Below are 21980 nucleotides of genomic sequence, written 5' to 3'. Positions count from 1 at the left end.
CTGCCCCTAATTTGTTGACTGATCCATCAAACTCAAGAAACCATAGGATCTCTTGATTTAGGGGATTTTCAATATCTTCTCTATGACTTGGGATTGTAAGTTGGAGCTCTTGTTTTAAATCTGGTTTGTCTTCTAGAACAGTTTCATCACTTGATTGCACAACCTTGATTTCTTGGGAACTTGATTGCTCACTGACATGCATATCTTGTTCAAGTGTGACAGATTTGTTATCCCTCATTGGACTTTTATCATCATTGAACAGAATGAAAGAATCCATGTCCGAATGGATTGCATAAATAGGGAAATTTTGGGGTTTTTCTTCACTGCTCACCATGTATTTCATGAGTGATTCTCTGTATAGCCTCTTTGGTTGCCCAAAGACAGAGATAGTGGCATATGACATGTCCAATTGTAGGGAACCTTGGAGTTTAGCCCCCCATGATCTTGATAACAGCATTCCATACTTGGGTGGGATATCAGCAACTACCACATCCATTAAAATTGTTTTGTTTGGGTACTGGACAAGGGACACACATAGGTCTTTAATCAAGCCTAAACACTTAACTTGGCTGGAGTCAAATGAAAATAGGTCCTTATATGGTCTTGTGATGTCTAGATTCAATCTTTCCATTACTGACTTAGGCATCAGGTTGTGGGAAGCACCTGAATCAAACATTGCATTATGTAATATCTTATCATGAACATGCAAGCTGACATAAAAAGGTAGTATTCCTATCACTGCTGTCTTTCCATCAACCTCTGGACCGAAAAGCAATTCTGGGGTGTCATCCAACACATTGACATCATCTTTATTGTGGGTCAGTTGAAGGGACTTCTTGATTTGTTGTTTGTAAATGTCATGCTTGGCTAGCTCTGAAAGAGGAATGGCTACCTTCAATTTTCCAATTTCAGCTTCTAAGTCAAAAGGTTTTTCAGATTGGATCTTGGTGTCCTGTTTAACAACCTTTTCTTTGTTAATTAAGTTTTCTTCTTGACTCTCACTCTGATCTTGAGGTTTGTCCTTTTTGTTTACCTTTTGAAAAGTGTTGCTTGGATTGTGCTGTGAAGGAGGTGTAACCATTGGTTGTTCATTCAAGGGAAATGGTTTGGTTACCTCTTCAACTGTTACTTCATTTGCAATTGAATCAGTTTTGTTAGTAGGCTCAGTGACAATAGCTTTCTTGGGCTGCAGGCTATCCTTTGTTTTCTCAGGCTGTGTCACATTTATTGTTCTACTTCTTAATTTGTATTGTTTATGAACTTCATAAACAGCTGTGTCATAGCCTTGTTTAAAGTCAAATGACTCACCTGACTTGGTTTGGAACTGCTTGATGTCTTCATCTTCATGATCCTCTTGACTCAAAAAGACTTGCTGATCATTGTTGAGGCCCATCAAATTGATATGGGTATCATCAATCTGCTCATTAGAAGTGGATGTTTCAGCATAGTTTTCTTGGAATGGAGGTCTAATTTCTGGTTCAGGGCTTGCCTTGCCAACATTAGGATTTTGGTTTCTTCTAAAATTGGGATTCCTGGTAGGATTGTTCTGTGGTGCTTCCCATGATGACTTCCTCTCAACTGATTCTACTCTGTCACCTAACCTATGCATACTAGTGATTATTGCATCCAATTTCTGATCCCAGCCTGAAGCCTCTTCTTTGAAGGTAGTCTTTCTTTCAGTTCTGGTCCTATTTCTCCTAGCTATTAGGTTGGCTTCTACACTCACTGCTATGTCTTGCATTTCAGCTAAAGTTCGAGGAGATCTTTCTCTTAATTGGTATGCCATATCTGAATCAAACCCATCAGGAAAGGTGTATAGAGCTAGGTCAGGTGGGGGTCTGAGATTTTGGGGAATGGCATTGTAGACATTGTTAAACCGAGCACAATAATCCAAGACAGTTTCTTGGGGACCTCTTTTGATAGTATTGTATTCAGATAAAATGTGAAGTGGATCCTTTTTCTTCTCCCATCTGTTGATAAAGGTTTGATACAGGGCTTCAGGGTCAGCTATAGAGTTTGCTGGGAGCGATCTAAACCATGATCTTACATCTCCTGTTAGGCTTTGCACAAAAATTTTCATCCTAACCCCATCATCATCTATCTCATAATTTTCAAAGTAGTCCTGCATTTTCTTAGTATGTTGAAGGGCTGTATAAGAGCCGATACCATCAAAATATGAAATCTTGCTTTGGTAATATTGAGGCATAGGCCCTGGATTGGCTGATAACTGCAGTGGGGCATATCTATTAGCCATGTTTGGTGGGGCAATAGGGATAACAGGAACGAATGGGACAAGTGGAGGAAAGGGGATGAGAGGGGTATGTGTAGTAGATGGAGTGGCTGAAATGATACCTTGTGAAGTGGATGAAGAACTAGGAGGTTGTGGGATAGTGGTGTGAGGATGTGGAGAAACCTTAGCAGGGGTTGGAATGTCAGTTTGAAGACCTGTTTTAGAACTTGAGTCTGATAGAGTCCCTTCTGATTTGTGTCTCTTGAGGATTCTTGAAATCAAGTTTGGATTTTGGAATTCAGGTGATGGATCTGGGTCTGGGTTTGACCTTGTGTAGCAAGTTTTCTTCTTAGGAGCCAGTTTCTGTGAGTTTCTTCTAGGAGAATATTCTAAGAGATAGTGATATTTGACAAGGACTAATCAGGCATAGCACAGCTGTATGGAACTTAAGACTGCATAAAGATTGACTGAGGCAGCTTTTATGTACTCCTGCAAATGCAAAGCAGAGGCAGTTTCTAAGGCTGTCTGGCTGTCACTCAGGCTTTATCTACAGTATTAAGAATCAGACAGGGGGTTATAAAGTTCATTCAGGTCCCTAGTGGAGTCGCCATTTATGTTAACACCCAGGTTGTTCCCTTTGACTCCTGAGGGAATACGGCCGGGGTAACCACTAACCAAGCTTTGGATTGCAGGTTCTAGCCAACTTGTAACCAGAGAGGGCTCTCTCTTTTAGTTTTTAACTTAGTTATTTAGGATCTTAGGCTAGTTATGAGGTGAGGGTTTGGTTTAAATTTTGGTTGAATGATGTCTTCCAGTAGCTAAGATGAGATCTTCAGACAGTTTTAGTCCATTGGGCAATGGAGTCTGTGATTATGGGTTGTTTGAGGTATTGAGTAAGATAGCTTAGAACTGCAGGGCCATTTTGATATGTCACGAAACAAACTTAAAATTGTGATGTTGAAATACGATTAGCCAGTGAAAGGCAATTAAGAGTTTTTCACAAAGCTGGTGATGTGAGAAAGAGATATATCACCCAGGAGCAGATTTGAATTCCTGAATAATAGTCACTGTGAAGTTTTAGTCTGAAGGTGAAGCAGTTAAGAATTACACTTTCATAACTAATACTTAGAGGAAAACATTCATAATAGCATAGATTGAGTTCAGGGTGTTTAATGAACAATTCCTGAAACTATTCTTTTTCTGTGCTATCAAACTGTGAAATATAAAGCATGAACGGATTATGAAAGAATGAAATACATAACAAAAGAGTTCAAGAAAACTTATTGTGCCATGAAATACGCAGGAATCCTGTAGCAGTAAGCCATCACACCGCAACACATCAAACAACTCAGAACTTTGGAAATTCCATCGACTCTCTGTATTAACACTCTGAAAATTTACAGCATAGGTTCTTTTCAAGAGAAAATCAACAACCCCTGCAAGCTTATGTGAGGGGAAATATATACAATCAGCTTTTTACAAAATATCTGAACGCTGAGTCATTCACTCAATAACTGCGTTCACCAACTTTCAGAATAGCAGATAAGAAAGTTATTGCTGCTTTAAATTCACAATGAATATCCTTTGGTTCTGTCAGAGACCTTTTTGACTTTTGGAGGCCACTGAGTCGGTTGAGCGCTCTTCATTAAATCTGAATGGTGTGCCTTTATGGCTCTGTCGTGCTGTAGCTTTCTCGGCCCTGTCATCTGTACCTGTCATTGTTGCTTTGGTGGCCAAATTGCTTTGCTGAGTTGGCTCAGCCCAGTCTTTTACAATCATAGTGGATGTATCACCTGTCTGAACACGATGATTTGTATTTTGATGTGAAAATTTGATGAAAACCTGTGTGTTTACAGCAATGTCTGTATCATGCTGGTCCACCATTCCTGTGTAGGCAACTGATGCCTCAAAATTGTGCCTAGTGTTTCATCTGCCTCTGTATATTTGAAGTAATTAGGAGGCACTTCAAACAAATGCTTGATTTCATTCATGATAAAAAACAAATTTTCTATTTTCTCATAAAGGCTCTGCCCAGATGCAGGCCCTGCTTCCTCTGGGGTACTAGATCCTGCAGTGATCTGATTAGTGGCAAATGTATTCACCTTTTTTGCATAGTTCTCATGGGATAGTAGCCTTCCTGCGCTGTTCAGTAAGCTGGGAAGGCCTCTGCTATGCAATGCTGTGAATTTATCTGTGAACTTGTTTACCTCTGTTTGCATCTCCTGGCACCTTCTATCCAATGTCTGCACCAGATTTCTCAAAGTGAGGACCCTCTTTATCAGCAAGATGGTGTCAGTTCTATTGGTGATTCCTATGGCTGCCAGCTGAGGGCCTGTGTGGTTATTGAGAACATTGATCATTCTATTGGCTATCTCAGGCATAGTGCCTAGAGATGCCCTTGCTCTTTGGCTTTCCTTGTGTGCCCTGCCTATGAGCTCCATGTGCTCATGAATGGTTTCTATGTACTGCCATTGATCTGTTATTGATTGGCCAATATTGGCCCATAAGACTTTCTTGATCTCAGCTACCACTTTCTCAAGAGAGAGCTCTTTCTCTAGTTCTTTTATCCTTTTCTCCAGAGCTCTAACTTCCCTGGTTTTCTCAGCCACAGTTTGCTTTGATTTGTCATATTTCTCATTGAGTGTGGCCAATTTCTCCTTGGCTTCATTCAGCTCTGCCATCTGGGCTTCTAGGACTTGAATCTCCTTCATCATCTTCTGCATGTCCAGGCTTGGAGCCTGTTCTGATGTTGTTGCTGGTGCTGAAGTTGATGGACCTGTTTCAGCTGTCTGTCCTGTGGGAGGAGTGATACTTTGAGGGGGCTCCTCAAGGTTGATCACTGGCTGAGATGTTTGGCCTCCTGCTTTCTGCTGCAGGGCTGCTTGTAATGCAGCCTCTGTTTCTACCAATTTTCCCTCTATCTGCACCAACTGTTTGTGCAGTGTTAGCAGCATGGCTGCTACATCTTGGTCCTTCCTCTGCTGAGCAACCTCTTCCGTTTGAGGGTGAAGGGTTGCTGGGATCTTCACCATCTTTCTCAAAGCTGCAATATCTGCATCTCTTTCCTTTAGCAGTGCCTGTATAGCTTTGGGATCCTTTGGGTCATGCCCAAGATCTATAATAATGTCTTCCAAAGACCTGATCCTGTTGTCTTTGGCCTGAGAGGATGCCTTCTCCAACTCAAGTTGGGCAGTTGTATTATGCAGACTGTTTTGCAACTTGTGTGCAAGGAAGGTCTTGTCTGCCAGAGTTGAATAGACCATCTCACCCGTTTGCTTGTTAAGCTCTATCTGGTCCATTGGGTGGATGTCTTTTGCAAGTACTTCAAGATTAGTTCTTATATAATCTGCAGCTGACTGTGGCTGCAACATAGTAGGCATGAAATGACTCATAGTCATTTTCCCCTCTGTTATGTCATATGCTGACATAAGCCTCTGCTGGTTTGTAGGGGCCATTTTAAGCAAGTGATTGTAGAGTTGGAGCCTGACTGGCTCATTTCTCTTCTTGATGTCAATAAATTGTTGCTTTATGCCTGATTCAGCTCTCCTTTGCTGGCTGGAGGAGTTGACCTCTCCTCCAAGGGTTCTTTCTTGTTCCTGCTGAAAGGAACTGGCAGATGCCTCCATACTAGGGGGGGCCATTCCCAAGGATTGCCCAATAGGCATCTCCTCTTCAGAAAGAGGATTTAATCTCTGCCTTTTCTCCCCTTGTTGATTTGTGGATGTGGTGAGGGGAGTTTCCTGCTCTCTATCCCTCTTCCTAGTTCTTTCTTCATTTAGTGGAGTTTGCAGCACCGAGGCCTCCACTATCGTTTCCTGCCTAGGAGGTACATTTTCTTGAGCCTGTTGCTCTATAGATATTGGGGCCTCAGCTGTTTCTTCTTGCTGCTTAGGCTGCTCTTTTTGCTATTCTGCTGTAGGGGGTGGTTGTTCCTGCTCCATCTCTTTTTCTTTACCTTTGCTGGCAGCCTGAGAAGTAGTTTGAGCTGCTGGGTGAGGGGCTGTAGAGGATGAGGCAGCTGCTCCAATCCGAATATGATAAGAAGAAGAAACCTGTTCAAAATGTTCCAAGTCAGCTTCCTTCTCAAGTTTCTTTGCTTCTCTTTGTGCTATTTCCTCTCTACTACTTGCCTCTTCTAGAGTGCCCTCTTTCCATCTTAATAGGTTTGCATATTTTTCAATGTGAGGCAACCTGACATGATCATAACTAGCCATCTTATATTTGACCCTTCTAAGACTAATGAAGTGATTGGGGTCATAGGGTGACCAGAGGAAACTGGTTTGCAATTGGAGGCCCTCTAGGATCTTATCTGCTTCTTTCCATCCTTCTTCCCTTTTATTATAAAGAAATGGGCCTAGCTGGTTTCTGATTTTGAGTTGGACCTTCTTGTTTTTGCTGTGGAAATGGACCATGTCTGCATTTCCAAACTACCTGAAATACTCTAAGGCAAAGAGTCTCATAGGGACATATCTTGGACGTCTATATGGGGCCAATTCACAGCCATATATTCTGATCACTGTATGGTTTTGGTAAAAGTACCAATCCCCAATGCTGTAGGCCTTTGAGAGCTGGAGAATCCTTTGCATCTCATCTATCAATCTTGGAGGAGGGGTACCCAATAGCAAGGACATAGCTAGATGGATAAAGAGGTCAATGAATTCACAGTTGTTGTATGGTGAATAAGATGTGTGATGAAAGATTGAAGTCCAAAATACCACAGACCTTGGGTTTCCCTGAGCATCAAACTTCTTGAGAGGAATAGGGAAGCCATCAGGTTGATAAAATAGGAACAAGTGATAGATGTATGAAGTGTATCTAAACACCTTTTCCCTCTCTAGATTCATCAATTGTTCATGAATCTTATTGGCAATGTATGCAACATAATCATAGTGAACAGAAGGAGGCATTCCAGGGGAGAAGATAGACATCATTGCCAGAATGGTTTCATCAGCATCCTCAGCTGATCTGTAACCCAGGACATAACTGATCAAATCCACAAGCAACTTGCCCAACTCATTGAAATATACATTTCCTATAGGAGGGGTCCTCACAGTTTGAGAGCCTGATTCAATGAATAGCTGATTAATCTTTATGATTTGGGCACTAGACAACTTGCCTCCTTTCTTTAGCAAGTCCGTCATGGAAAGAGGAGTCAATGGCTTTGTAGAGTGAAAGTGCAGCATTTGATTTATAGCCTCAGGGGTGACATGGAACAAAACTGAACCTGAGGTATTGAGGACAGCTCTTTGACATGGGTCATAGTTGGCACTGCATCTATGAATTAAATCTGGAAGGACATTGACTTGAGGAAGATTATAAATGGGCAAATTGGAGTCCCAAATCCCTAGAATATCAGTTCCATTGAGGTGCTTGGCCTTTAGCTCATTGAGTACATGAATATTATATTTGGTGTCCATTGAGAGTGTTTCTGTCATCTGGTAATCTCTATCACCCAGGGCCTGCCATTCCAGCTCTCTGTGTGGGGCATTCAAGGGTGGAATGTTCAATGCTATTGGTGTTTCCATGGTCTGTATGTGTTTTCAATCGGAATTATAACAAACTTCAGGCAAATGCAGTTTTGCGCAACAGGTTAAGGTAAACTTGCAGGTTTACAGTGTTGAGAGGATAATTTAGGTGCAATTGGGCACAATTGGCCGGTGTAGGAGCAATTAGATTGATTCCAAGGCAGTGCAGGTCGAATTCTTAGGTGAAACGGGCAGTTCAGCGGTTTTTTACAAATGCAGAATGGAATAGACCAGGCGGATGGAGAATTTGGTAAGTATCTCGTTGTGGAGCAATGGCGGAGGCTTGGTTGAAGTCGACTTGTAGGCGGCAGCAGTTCTGGAGTAGCTTTCAGTAGGTTGGCGGCGAAATGGATGTAATTCGCATGTAGGGGGCAGAACAGTCTTTCGCTAAAAAATGCGAAAAAACCGTGAATTTTGGCAAAATATGGACCATTTTGGCTTTGGCGCGCTTTTTTTGGATGACGTCAGCATGATGTCATCGGGTGGGGTCGGGTACGGAAAGGTGACGTGGCGGCCTGTGAGTGGTCCACGGGGACCGGTGATGTGGCAGACAGGTCGGAGCAATGGCGGGCCGGGCGCTGACGTGACGCTGACTTGGCATGACATGGGCATGGCGTGGGCGGGCGGTAAACCAAAGCGGTAAGCGGTAATTTCAGACTACTTATTGTACGGGGGTGGTATTGGCAGGCGGCCTCCCGATATAACCTGGGAGCAACGTGTGGCACTGCTCTGACGTCACCCTCTGACACTTTTCGGGTGTTATAGTCCGGACATCGGGGGCGGCCCGATATTGATATGGGCCGTCGGATGGGAAAGCCCAGATCCGACGGGCGATGGGTTGCCAACATGATAGGACGATACGGCGGGGAGGCGGGGAATAAACAATTATTTTTTATGAAAAAGCGCGCCTGGCGGGACCTTTGGAAATCAAAGAAAATATGGGTTTTTTCAATGTTTTTTGTGTTCAATGCGCTTTAATCAAAACTTTGGGTAAGGGGAAAAAGTGGGTTTATTGGTGTTTATTGCAAATAGCGCGGGTTAGACATCATAGTGGGTTTTTCAATGTTTTGTGCAAATTATGCGGGTAAAACATTTCAAAGGGGTTGTAAGGGGAAAAAGGGTGGGGCTTAGGTTATTAAACCAACCAGGGGTTAGTTTAATCCCTGACTTTAAACAACGCATCTTTGAACAAGACTTTGATTCTGCATGGTTATCCACATTTTGAACATAGGGCTATAATGCCCAAAGGGAGGGATATATACATTTTGGGGCATTTTATGCACAATAGTGATATAGTAATAGGGAAAGGGGAACATAGGGAGTTAAGTGTAGATAGAGTTAGTAGTTAGTATTGGATGGAAGTATATGGAGAAGAGGAAGCAAAGACTAAGTTTTATAGGAAGAAAGCTTAGTTAGGAGAGTAGATCAAAATGAAAAGAATTTTACATAGGAACTGTGGCTCTTTCATGCAACAAGAATCAATCAATAAGTTTGTTTTCTCTCATGAACAAAGGTGGTATTGGGATGTTAGCAAGGAATGTGATGGGGGATGATTGGGAAGTTAGACATGCTTCACCTTGCTGCTAGAAAAACTGCTGAATAGGAAGATCTGTACTGACACCATGTTTCCCTTTGCTTAGGCCAGTGAAATGTCATAAATCATGCTTCTGCAACCCCATCTACCTACCCATTCTATTGCCTAGCATTTTTTGTTACTTCAAGGAGGGTGCACTTAGACTTGCAAACCCTCATGTGCCTTTTCTTTTCCTTTGGCTTTTTCCTTTTGATTTTCTATCTAAGGCTAGCCTTATTACTTCCAAGGCCCCATATTAAACAGTTGGGGACCTTCATTCTCTACCTAACTACTTTATCTGCCAAGATTGAACAGTTTGGACAGATTTCTTTCTCTAATCTACAACAAAAAATTGAAACATGGCATGACCCAGCTTAGACTGTTGGATCACCCATTCAGAAGTAGGACAGCATCAACCAACTGCAGATAGGTGTTTTCCACACAAATATGAGATCTTTGCATCACCAAAGTAGATCATATTGGCACTTCCCCTGCCAATCATGAAAAATGAAACCTATTGGTATAGGTAGCTAACAAAATATTCATTCCTTTCATTCCAGGATGACATTTTGATTTTTTAATTTTAAATCTCTATGAATTAGATAAGCTTGATGGTTAGTGCTATTATGAATGTTAAATGTGGTAAGCCTCGTGATTATGTTTATTGTTATTACCAATGTTATTGCAATTGTAAGTAATTATGTCATTATGTTAGAATTGGATTATTATCTTTCTGAATTTGTAATATTACTATATTATTGTAATTAAATGAATTTTCATTTTTCATAAAGAAAAAGCTATATTGTATTATATTGAGTATGTATAAACAGTTCCAGATGGTACATATTATGCAAATAAGAGAAGCATAGGACAAAAACCAGAGGAGAGTTTCTTCTGAGCAGATTGCCAAAAACTCGAAGATACACAGATGCAAGGACACCCCCAGCGCAAACTGGGAAAGAAATCAGTGATAGATGAAGCCATACATATTCTGACAGATACCAGGTAAATCAAAAATCAAAAAGGAGAAACCAGAAACAAATCATAAGGGCAGATAGAAAGAGAGCTAAAAACCCAGAATGCAGAAGTCCTGAATGGAAAAACACTCCTCACCAGCTGAAACCTTCAATGACAATGAACCTGAGCCGAGGTGAAGGCCCTCCTTTGACAAGAAATCTGCTTTCTGGTTCCGGGCTCTGTAGACGTGCTGAATGGAACTCCCTCCCATTTGACCCCAAAAAAACATAATTCTATCCATCCAGCATGCGAGGTGAGGGCACCTAATGAGGCTTTTACCATTGACATGATCGACCATAAATTTTGAGTCCCTGAAGATTGAGATAGAATGGATGAGCGAGAAGACCCGCGAGGGCCTTTGCCTCCGACAAGTTGTTTGTACCCTTAACTGCGTTCCAGGATAGGCTGTAATGTAGATTCTCATCCACAATAATGACCACCCCACAGCCGCATGAATTTTGTTGGGAAGCACCGTAAAAAAGGCCCTCGGGGTCTTGAGGAAAGAATCTACCAGCCCACTTCTGTTGACATTTTTCAATTTTGGAAGATTATTGGGGACAGAGTCATATATGAGAATTATGTGATGTAATATATCCATGAGGGGTTCCTTTGCTTCATTGAAGATTTTATTATTCCTCCACCTCTAGGCACACCATAATGTAGGAATTTACAGGGTAAGTTCCTAAGACAGAACACCAAAGGACACCGCTCACAAACAGATCACAGATCAATACACCAGTACTTTTGACGTGGTTAAAACCCTCAAAGAGGGAAACAGTCCACGGCCTGAGCCAACGCAGCCACTTCAGGCAATTTATTAATAAAAGAATGAAAATTTACATAAGCTTCTCTCATGGATGGTTAACCTACAAATGACCCTCCATGCTCTTTAAATAGAGATCATGGACCAATAGGGTGTTAAGCCATGGATCAAGTGTCGGTAATATCGAGGAGAGAATGAACCGTCGGATCACTACATATCATGACCGTCGGATTGTAAGTTACAAAATGTACATAGTAAAGAAACACACTTTACCTAAGTCTATACTAGACCAAGTTATACTTAACTATTTCCTATGTGTCGGAATATCCTAACATCCCCCCTTAGGAACAACTTGTTATAGGATTGAAGGATTTACAAATATGACACAAATAGGAGAAGGAAGGAGGCACTAGAGCCTATCCCCGCTCAGTGACAACTTCCTGTACTCCAACCATAAATCGAAGTTTAGTGAACTTCGCCTCTGTGAGAGCCTTTGTAAAGATGTCTACAACTTGATCATATGTTGAACAATATTGCACTTCAAGAACATAGTCGTGATGAGCTTTCCGATGAAGTGCATGTGCAGTTCAATGTGTTTTCTGCGCTGATGTTGGACTGGATCTTTGCATAGTTTAATGGCACTTTGATTATCACACCAAAGTGTAGTCGGATGCTGCTGCTGAAAGCCAAACTCTGACAGGATCTGACGAAGCCACAAGGCTTCCTTACTATCTTCTACGGCACCACGATACTCTGCTTCTGCTGAAGAAAGAGAAATGGCACCTTGTTTCTTGCAAGCCCATGTAATAGGTCCTGAACCAAGAGTGAACACATAACCTGCAGTAGACTTCCGATCATTAGGGTCACCAACCCAATCAGAATCAGTGAAACCAACCAATAGAGGAGATGCTTCGACACTGTAATGAATCCCAAACTGAAATATACCTCGAACATAATGAAGTATTCTTTTAGCTGCTTTCCAATGACTTTCACGTGGGTTTTGCATAAACCGAGCAACAAGGCCAACAACAAAGGAAAGGTCAGGACGAGTATGGGTTAGATACAAAAGTTTTCCTACCAGTTGATGGTATAAGGTAGCATCAACTTCAGGAGAAGTACAAGTGACTGAAAGTTTGACTCCAGACTGAAAGGGAGAAGGGGTAGGCTTACAGTCTTCCATGTGAAAATGGCGTAGAATATCACAGGCATACTTGGACTGGGAAAGGGAAATACCTTCCTTGGATTGCAAGACTTGAAGACCAAGAAAATAATGTAAGTGTCCTAAGTCTATCATTTCAAACTTCCTTTTAAGGCTAGACTTCACATGGTTTATAAGGTTGGGATCACTACCAGTCAGGATAAGATCATCAACATAAAAAAAAAGAATGATAAGAGACTTGCCCACTTTCTTGGTGTAGACAGTATTGTCAGAATGACACCTAGAAAAGCCATTTTCTAAAAGAAAGTTATCCATTTTGGCATACCAAGCTCGAGGAGCTTGCTTGAGACCATAAAGGGATTTCTTAAGTCGACATACAAGGCTGGAGTCTGTTTGTATAAAGCCAATAGGTTGTTCCATATAGATTTCTTCATGCAAGTCCCCATGCAAGAAGGCAGATTTAACATCCATCTGATGGAGTTCCCATTTGAAAGAGGCAGCAAGGGAAAGAACAAGGCGGATAGAGTTCATTTTGGCAACAGGGGATAAGGTTTCAGTGTAGTCAATGCCTTCAACTTGTGAAAAACCCTTAGCAACAAGACGAGCTTTATGTTTATCAACTTTCCCATCTAGTCCATACTTGGTTCTGTAAACCCATTTGCATCTAACAAGTTTTCGTCCCTTTGGTAGAGGAACAAGATCCCATGTATCATTTGCCAATAATGAATGATATTCTTCATTCATAGTTGCTTCCCAATCTGGATGGCCTGAAGCTTCTGCAAAGGTGTCAGGATCATAATTCACTGAAGCTTGAGCCAGTAAAGAAGAGGCTCTATCAAACTGAGAACGTGTACGTCGTTGATCTGTAGGATCACCGACAAGATCACCTGCTGCATCCCGAGTAGCACGGACCCATTTTGGAAGCTGAGGAGCTGAAGGAGGATCCTGAGAAGGTGGGGGAGGATTTTCATCCTCGCTTTCATCATCTGAAGAAGAAATATTTTCAAAAGTAGAAGAGATAGGAAGAGGTGGCACATCCGCCGAACTAGGCTCGTAGGCCGATATATTTTCAGCAAAATTTACATCTCCTCTAATGATAACATTCTTGGACTTAAGTGGAATAAGTCTATATCCTTTGACATCTTCAGAATATCCAACAAAAATACATTTTTCACTCTTAGGTTCTAAAGCTTTATGTTTCTCATCTGGAATATGGGCCCATGCTTCACTTCCAAAAACACGAAAGTGACTTACATCTGGTTTAATTGAGCTCCATGCTTCTTCTGGAGTGATATTCTTTAAAACCTTAGTAGGAGTGCGATTTATTATGTTATTTGCACAGTTAATTGCTTCTGCCCAATAATTAAGACTAAGTCCTTTAGATTGAAGCATACAATTAGCCATTTCCTTTAAGGTGCAATTCTTCCTTTCAGCTACACCATTTTGTTGTGGAGTATATGGAATAGTATGTTGCATTTGAATTCCATTCTCAGTGCAAAAGTTGATGAATTTGTTGTTAACATATTCTCCGCCATTATCAGATCTTAGCTTAAGAATTTGATGTCCAGATTGTTTTTCAACAAAGGCCTTAAAGGCCAAGAACATGTTAAATACTTCGCTCTTGAGTTTTAAGAAGTATACCCAAGTGCGTCTGGAGAAATCATCAATGAAAGTTAAGAAATACTTGTAGCCAGAGAATGAAACAACTGGAAGTGGACCACATAAATCACTATGCACGAGCTATAAATGGGCTGAGGCATGCCAAGAGGCACATTTTTCAAAACTGTCCCAATGATGTTTTCTGAGTACACATCCAGAACAAACACCATCTCTGCAAGATACCATTGGAAGACCTGTCACCATATTTTCTTTACACAGATTCTGAAGAGAGCGATAGTTTAAGTGACCAAATCGCTCATGCCAAAGTTTGCTCACTTCATCATTATGAGCAACAAATACCGAGGGAATATTTGATGACCCAAAGTTGTGAAACTTATACAACCTTGTAGAATCATCAGCAATGCCAGAAGCTAAAATCTGTCTAGGATCTCTTAGGTCCTTAATTACAACATCGTGAGGTGAAAATTCAACGATTTTACCTTCACCTGAATGAGTTATCTGATATACAGATAGAAGGTTGCAGGATAAGGTTGGAACACATAATACATCATTAAATTGACCATTGTCTATATGAACAGTTCTAGTCCCTACAACACTAAGAGATCTATCATCACCAACATATATATTTTTGGTGTTACAATCATTTAAAGAAGAAAACATGGCTTTGTTTTTGGCCATGTGATAAGAAGCTCCAAAATCAATGAGCCACTCATGAGAATGAGAAGAAGAAGATACATTTAGTGCATAGCCAGACCGAGATGCTTGACAACCACAAGCAGAAAGTGCCATTCTTGAAGATGAAGTTGAAGTTGAAGAGTGCTCCAAATGGATGTTATGCTTCTTCATTGCTGCTTCCAAGGCTTCCATCTTCTTAAAGCATTTGGATTCTAGATAGCCATCTCGATTACAAAAGTTGCAATGTCTATCAGTCTTCTTCCCTTTGTTTTTATTTGTCTTATCATTTTGTTGAAATGATTTTTAATTTTGAGGCTAAAATTGCTTAGGACCCTTGTTTGGTTTAGGAACATTCCTTTTAGGATACAAATTCTTAGGATTCTTTGGATTTGGTTGCTGCTGGGTGGCTAACGCTTTCTTAGAAGAGTTTCCAAGATTAAGAAGACCAAGGTGTAAGAGTTTTTATTGTTCTCTTATTAAAGAATCACAAAAAGAATCAAAGGAAGGGGACTTGTAGTCTTGTCCTTGAGAAATGAAGGCTTCTCTTGTAGAATGGAAGGTGGAAACAAACACAGAGTAGGCTGGTCCCAACTTAGTAAGAATGGAATAGATAAGGTCACTATCTTCTTTCTTAACCTTAACACCTTCCAAGAGAAGTCTAAGGGTCTTGAACTTGGACAAAAAATCTTCAATGCAAGAAAAATTATTGGGGTCCAATGTAAGCAACTCATTTTCAAGTTGATGGGCTCTAAGTTCATTTTTTATTCCAAAAACTTTAGTAATATGTTTCAATGCTTCATCAGGAGTATCAAGTTCTGCAATATGGAATCTAATATCTGGAGAAATAGACATCCCTATCAACCCACGTGCTTGATCTTGCCTATTTTCCCATTTAGCTGCCTTATCTTCATCTTTTGGTTTGGTTTCTTGGCCTGAGGCTATTCTGTAGAGACCTTTACTTCTAAGTAAATCCACAATGTAGGACCACCATTGGAAGTAGTTGGTGCTGTCAAGAATAACTTGGCATGGAATTTCCATTTTAACAGAAACTGAAGTTGTAGATGTTGAAACGAAGTGTTCCAATGGAAAGATCTCGAAAAATTAGGCTGTTTAAAAAAAATGGTTTTGAAAATGGCTTCCGGATGAAGAAATTATGGTTTTTTGAAGAAAAATTGATGAAGATGCCGACGAAGTGTGGGAATGTGCGGAAATGAAAAATCCGCCCCCACAAAAAGGAGACTTGAACTCAAGACCTCTACTCTCATAAATTAGCTTTGGACCAAGTGAGCTACACAAAAAGTTTGAGAGAGAGAGAGAGAGGGAGAGGGGGACGTTGAAGCTTTAGGTTGCGAGCTTGCTTTGAGAAAGCTTTTTTCCCTACAAAACAAAAAACACAAAACCCAACATGGACATACAAAAAAAATGAACCTTGTGGCTCGAAGTTAGCTTTAGCCGGAAACTAAATATTTTCCTCAATGTTTCTGATTTTCTGAGATCACACTAAGGCACAGCGGAAAAGAGCATACGTATGAGAAAAAACCTTCCTTTCTGTTTCTGATTTTCCCAGATCGCACAGAGTTGCGGGGCAAAGAGCATATGCAAAAATGAAAGGTATAGATCCAGTAATAAAAAAAGGCTAAATAAACCGAAACCGAAATAAACAGAGAGAAAATAACTGTAAACTGCAAATAAACACTATATACCTCCAGATCTTAAAAATGACGTAGCTAGGGCTACCAGAAACCTTTTCGCATGAAACGAAAGGGGTTCCTCACTGGAACAGATGCTTCCAACATAATAGAGCAGTCCTCTCGGCCTGAAAATAGTCAGAAATAGTAGATCTAGGAAACGACAGTCGGATGCAGTTCTATCGGCTTCAGATTTGGATCACCAACGGACGCGGCCCTCAAATAGCTTTGATACCATGTAGGAATTTACAAGGTAAGTTCCTCAGACAGAACACCAAAGGAAACTGCTCACAAATAGATCACAGATCAATACACCAGTACTTTTGACGTGGTTAAAACCCTCAAAGAGGGAAACAGTCCATGGCCTGAGCCAATGTGGCCACTTCAGGCAATTTATTAATAAAAGAATGAAAATTTACATAAGCTTCTCTCATGGACGGTTAACCTACAAATGACCCTCCATGCTCTTTAAATAGAGATCATGGACCAATCGGGTGTTAAGCCACGGATCAAGTGTCGGTAAGTCCGAGGAGAGAATGAACCGTCGGATCACTACATATCATGACTGTCGGATTGTAAGTTACAAAATGTACATAGTAAAGAAACACACTTTACCTAAGTCTATACTAGACCAAGTTATACTTAACTATTTCCTATGTGTCGGAATATCCTAACACATAAAGCAATTATAATGATCGATCTCCATGATTCTCTTTGCCTACTCCACCAATCAAATGTAGCAGGAGTAGAAGCATGAGATAGAAGAGGGAAACCATATAGAAATTCCAGATCCCGCCATATTTTCTGAATAGAGTTGCATTGGAAGAACATGTGAAGATTGGATTCCTCTTCTAATTCACACATCTGGCACCTACTCGGCCCATGCCACTTTCTTTTCCTAAAATTCTCCCAGGACAGATTTTTATTGTAAAACACCAGCCATGAGAAGTATATGAATTTGGGTGCGCAAACTGATTTCCAAAACGATGATGGGAAAGTGGGATAAGAGAGCATAGACTTTGAACCAATCATATCAGCATAAATATCCTTTACGCATACCTGAAAATTTGCATTAGACAGATTCAAGACCAAAAAGTCCTATGCCATGGATGTGAGAAACCCGCAGCTTCTTAGAACATTCCTGACGAGTCCCATTGGCTCAACAACGACTCCGGCAAACCAAGATCAACAGCTGATTTCCATATAGGGAGGGGGCCTGCCAACCTGAAATCAACTTATCCCACGTGAAGAAGCCTTTGCCATGGAGGAAAAATAGAATCCTATCGGGAATTGATATGATCTCATGCCTGCTCATGATGGGATCAATTCGATGAGGATTCTATTGCCAGACTGAAAGCACCATTTCAGGTTCCTTAAAAAATACTTCTCTATTTTGCAGAAACTGAGCCAGATGGCAGAGCCGCACTTAGCCCCAATCCTTCCTAAACAAACCCAGTATTCCATTCCTTTTCCTCTCATGTATTTCATCTTAATGGTATAGCTCCAAGGTCCTTCCCCATTGTTAACGAGAAAAGTGTCTATTCAGAACGACCCTATCCCACTGAGGTGTGACAGTGACCTCAGAAACAAACAGGGAAAACTACTCTTGTATTCTCCTTTATGAACTATAAACGAAGAGGAATAGGATGAACCAACATGTGTCTTGCGCTAGTCCTTTGATCCAATCTCTCTCCTCTTTGACAGCTTCCAGCTACCTGCTCCCTTACTTGCCCAGCTTCACCAAGTTCCTGTAAGATCACAAAAGAAAGAAACTACACAAAGACATGGATTTATGTTCATAAATAGCTTAGGATCAGATTTAAGCTAAACATACAAATATAACAAACATCAATGATATACAAGCATGTAGGAGAAACTCAAATAGTTTTATTGATAAAACAAGAAGATCTAGGAGGAGTTACAACTGATGATTCCTGGTCCAGCATCAACCTCCCAGCATAGAATCCCCTCTTCACCTCCAACAAAGCATAAATCACCCAATACTTTGATATCTATCTCAAACCCAACAACAATTCTCTGCAATGTACAAAATTCTAGCCTCTGGATCTCTTGGTGACGGATCCATATATAGATGTATGCAAAGAGGATGAGTCAGCTCATGAATTGATTAGTGGCCTCTCTCTGTCAGTTCTTGCTTCCACTTGGAGACTGAGAGCCTCTTACTCATCACTGGTCGAATTCAGTGAGGCAAGTGTCATTGGAGAAGATTCTGGAAGCTTCCATTGTCTCTCCACCTCGTGGAATGACTCTGCCACTTGTCATTTCCCGCTCAACGCACCCCGGTATTGCAACGCACCTAGCCAGTGTATTTGGGTGCTTTGCAACGCAGCTAGCTAGTGGAGCAGCTGAAATGATCCTGATTTGACTAGTTCTGAGCAATTTCTGGTGGAGAACTTCTGGTAGAAGCTGTAATTTGTTGACCTTGTTTCTTTAGGAGCTGGAACAACACTTTTAGGGACTTAGGATCCCTTGGTTTATGGACATTTCATGCTTAGAGCTGTAAGGCACAAAAATGTCTATAACAATTGCCCCCTAAAGTATGAGGCCATTTATCGGGTGAAATGCTTTATTAGGAGGATCCGAAGTTCTTTCAATGCTGGGAGGAGACCTGTAATAAGATACAATACAATACATTATCTTCATACTGTTTTCATGATCTAGCTGAGGCGGGCATTCCCATGCTCAGCTTTATAAATTCATTTTCATTTACATAGGACAGACAATCGTCTGATGGTAGACTGATGAAGTCATCATCCTTTTGGTAGGATGATTATCTCTACTGCAATGCTGTACATTTCAATGTCTTTATTTTTCCTGAATATATATCGCAGCCCGGATGGATGAAACTAGATCCGGGGTCTTCAATCTCGCCCGATCTTCACTCGAAGTACAAGTCGATCCATGTGAGAAATGTTTTGAAGTTGAACATGGAAAGACATCGCTTGATTACCAGTCAATTATGTAAACTGTTAACAAGCGCGAGAGGAATCACCGATAATGATAATGACCCTCAAGGTACTGCAGTACAATTCACGTGGTGTGAATAAAGGACTTGGCGTCGAACACCACGCAAAATCTTTCGGTCGAAGGTCATTGATGTATACCTGTCGCCGGAAGTGAGAAACTTGCCATTGAGGCATGCAAGCTTCAAAGTACTGAATGGGGTGTTCCTAGATCAACTTCTCGGATAATGAGCTGATGTCGACAAGAAGCGATCCGTCAAAGGAGGGCCTTAATGAATCCCACATCAATGACACGGAACGGAGCAAATGATTTTGATGGAGGTGAAAACGATCTGGTGATATATGGTTCAGGGTGGCGGTCATGAAAGAATGAAGTATAATGTATGGTAGTGGATGGGACACGGGTGACTTCTCTGGATGACTTCTCTTGAACATGTCGGCGACACTTATGTGATGGATTGGTAGCATTTACCCCAAATGTGGATGGTATGGCGTGACCATGGTGATGTGACCGGTGAATGAAACAACCCAACCCGACTCAGGCATGGAGTGGAAGTGTCATGTTCAAGAGCGACTTGCTACCAATAAAGTTTCTTTGAGTTTTCTTCCCAATTTTTCCCCAGTCATTGCTGACCAGTACCTCTTTATTTTTGTCAAGCTTGAGGAGGATAACATATGCTTGTTCTATAATTTTCCCTTCGGGCAAACCCATCGCTATGTTTTAACGAGCCTAGCGATAGTGAAACTCGTTCTCGCCTAAAGACAAGTTTGTCGCTATTAAACTTTTTAACGAGTCTAACGACAAAGATAACTCGGCCCTTTTCATTTTTAGAGAGTCTGAAAAGGTATGTAATGGTAACTCCAAAATTCCTTTTTCGTCATCTAATCCCTTAAGTCCGAAAAAGTATAAAACAATACAGAAGGGATGAATTTTCGATCGCTTTAACGAGCCGAACAAAACAAGTGCTCGATCTTTTTGTGCAATAATCCCTCAGGTCCAAAAAGATTAAAATCTAGAGGAGGGATAGCACTTCCCGTCGCTTTAACGAGCTGGAAGGCTGGAACTCGACAATCTTTTCATATTTTACGAGTCAGAAAAGAGCTTAAAGAAGACTCGTCTTTTGAGGAACGAGTGATAAAAAAAAGGTAGCAGCTGATTCCAGGTAAGGTTTGGAATTTTCCAATCACGGCAGTGTCACAAGGATGGCTAGTGAAATCACTCTTCGCAGCTGTTCCTCAAAATGGGTAAACAACCAAATGTAGGTGAATGATCGGCCAATGGAAAAGTGGAGGTGACGGTGCAAACACGACCAAGGCTTTAATGGCTGAAAATGCTTCATTCACGGTGGTTACTTACCGGGGGATAGTTCATTTTTTAACGAGCTTAAACGCGGGTGGAAACATTTGCTCGGTCTTATGTTTATTTTTTAACGAGCTTGAACTATGCGCTAAAACTGCTCGATCAATCCAGTCATATGATAAGAATGTCTCATATAAAAATGGCAAACTTTTAGATTTTTGCCCCACATCCTTTCTTAATGCAAGTTAGGAAACGACTAATCCAAAAAACGGATAAATAATCACTCTTTGCTTGCACGCCAAAAGGTTTAAATGCCCCTAGGTATAAAACAGAGTTTCAAAATTACCCCTCAATTTACAGACAAAACATTTGTTCCATTGGGAGAGGCCTACCTCTTACAGGTTACCCAAAGATTGTTCTATTCGCACAGCAAATAAAACACTTCTTCAGCGATGTCTACCAAGATAAACAAAGGTGAGTGACGGTGCTCGCCAACTCACATAACTTTGACAAGAGAATCTTATTCTAGAATAACCCCTCTTCCAATCACGAACGGGGTACAGACTAGTCATATTCTCCCGCGGAAACTTACTCTATACCCGAAGTTCTCCTGCCGAAGCAGACCAGGATGCATGTCCCCTGGGTTTCAGTCATATCCTTCCGAATTACTCGCGCTCATCGAGCGGACGGACTGGGGATTGAGACATTTCTTGCGTGAAGAGACCATTTAGGGACGGTATATGACTATTTGCTATGCGTGATCCGGGAAATGAAAGCTGGTCCACGAGCTTGACCACTCTTCCTTCGTGCGGAAAACACATTACTCTAAAGAGTGAGGAGACGATGGCTCCCATGCAATAAATATAGTCTCGTCCAAGGAGTAGATTATAATCCAAGGGTCCTTGAATGACCATGACGTTCATGCGAACTGTCTTCCATCCCAATGTTATGGGCACATCGGGAAGGATCCCTAAAGGTCGACTGGTTCCTTTATCAAAGCCTGTCAGATTTCTCATTTCAGGCAACAGCGATGGAGAACCAAGCGCTTTCCAAGCAATAGAGGAAAGGATACTCACAGAAGCCCCCTCATCTATGATGGTACCAGCCATGACCATTCTATATATTTGAATGATAATTCAGAATGGTATGCTTGTTGGCAAACGGGGTCTGCCTAGTTGATTCCAGTCGAAGGATACAACTAGGTTGCTTGGAGGTGGGATTGAGTAGATGGGTGGGTATGGCTCTGACGAACTTCCTTCTTGCGGTAAAGGAATGGGTGGATTGCCCCCATGTTCGTCGGAGTCTGTGTTGATGAAGAGAATTTGGACGGTGTCATCCTTGTTCTCTTCAGTGACTGTATCATTCGAAGATAAAACCTCTGAAGGCAAGACCAGGTCAACTGCCGCCTCGACCTTTTGACTTTCGTCTGGTATGGATTCAGTTGTT

The sequence above is a fragment of the Pinus tabuliformis genome, chromosome 2_1 (genome assembly GCF_031772625.1).
Source record: "Pinus tabuliformis cultivar Carrire ecotype Pingquan chromosome 2_1, CPIR1, whole genome shotgun sequence".
NCBI classification, from domain to species: domain Eukaryota; kingdom Viridiplantae; phylum Streptophyta; class Pinopsida; order Pinales; family Pinaceae; genus Pinus; species Pinus tabuliformis.
This window is presented reverse-complemented; position numbering follows the sequence as displayed.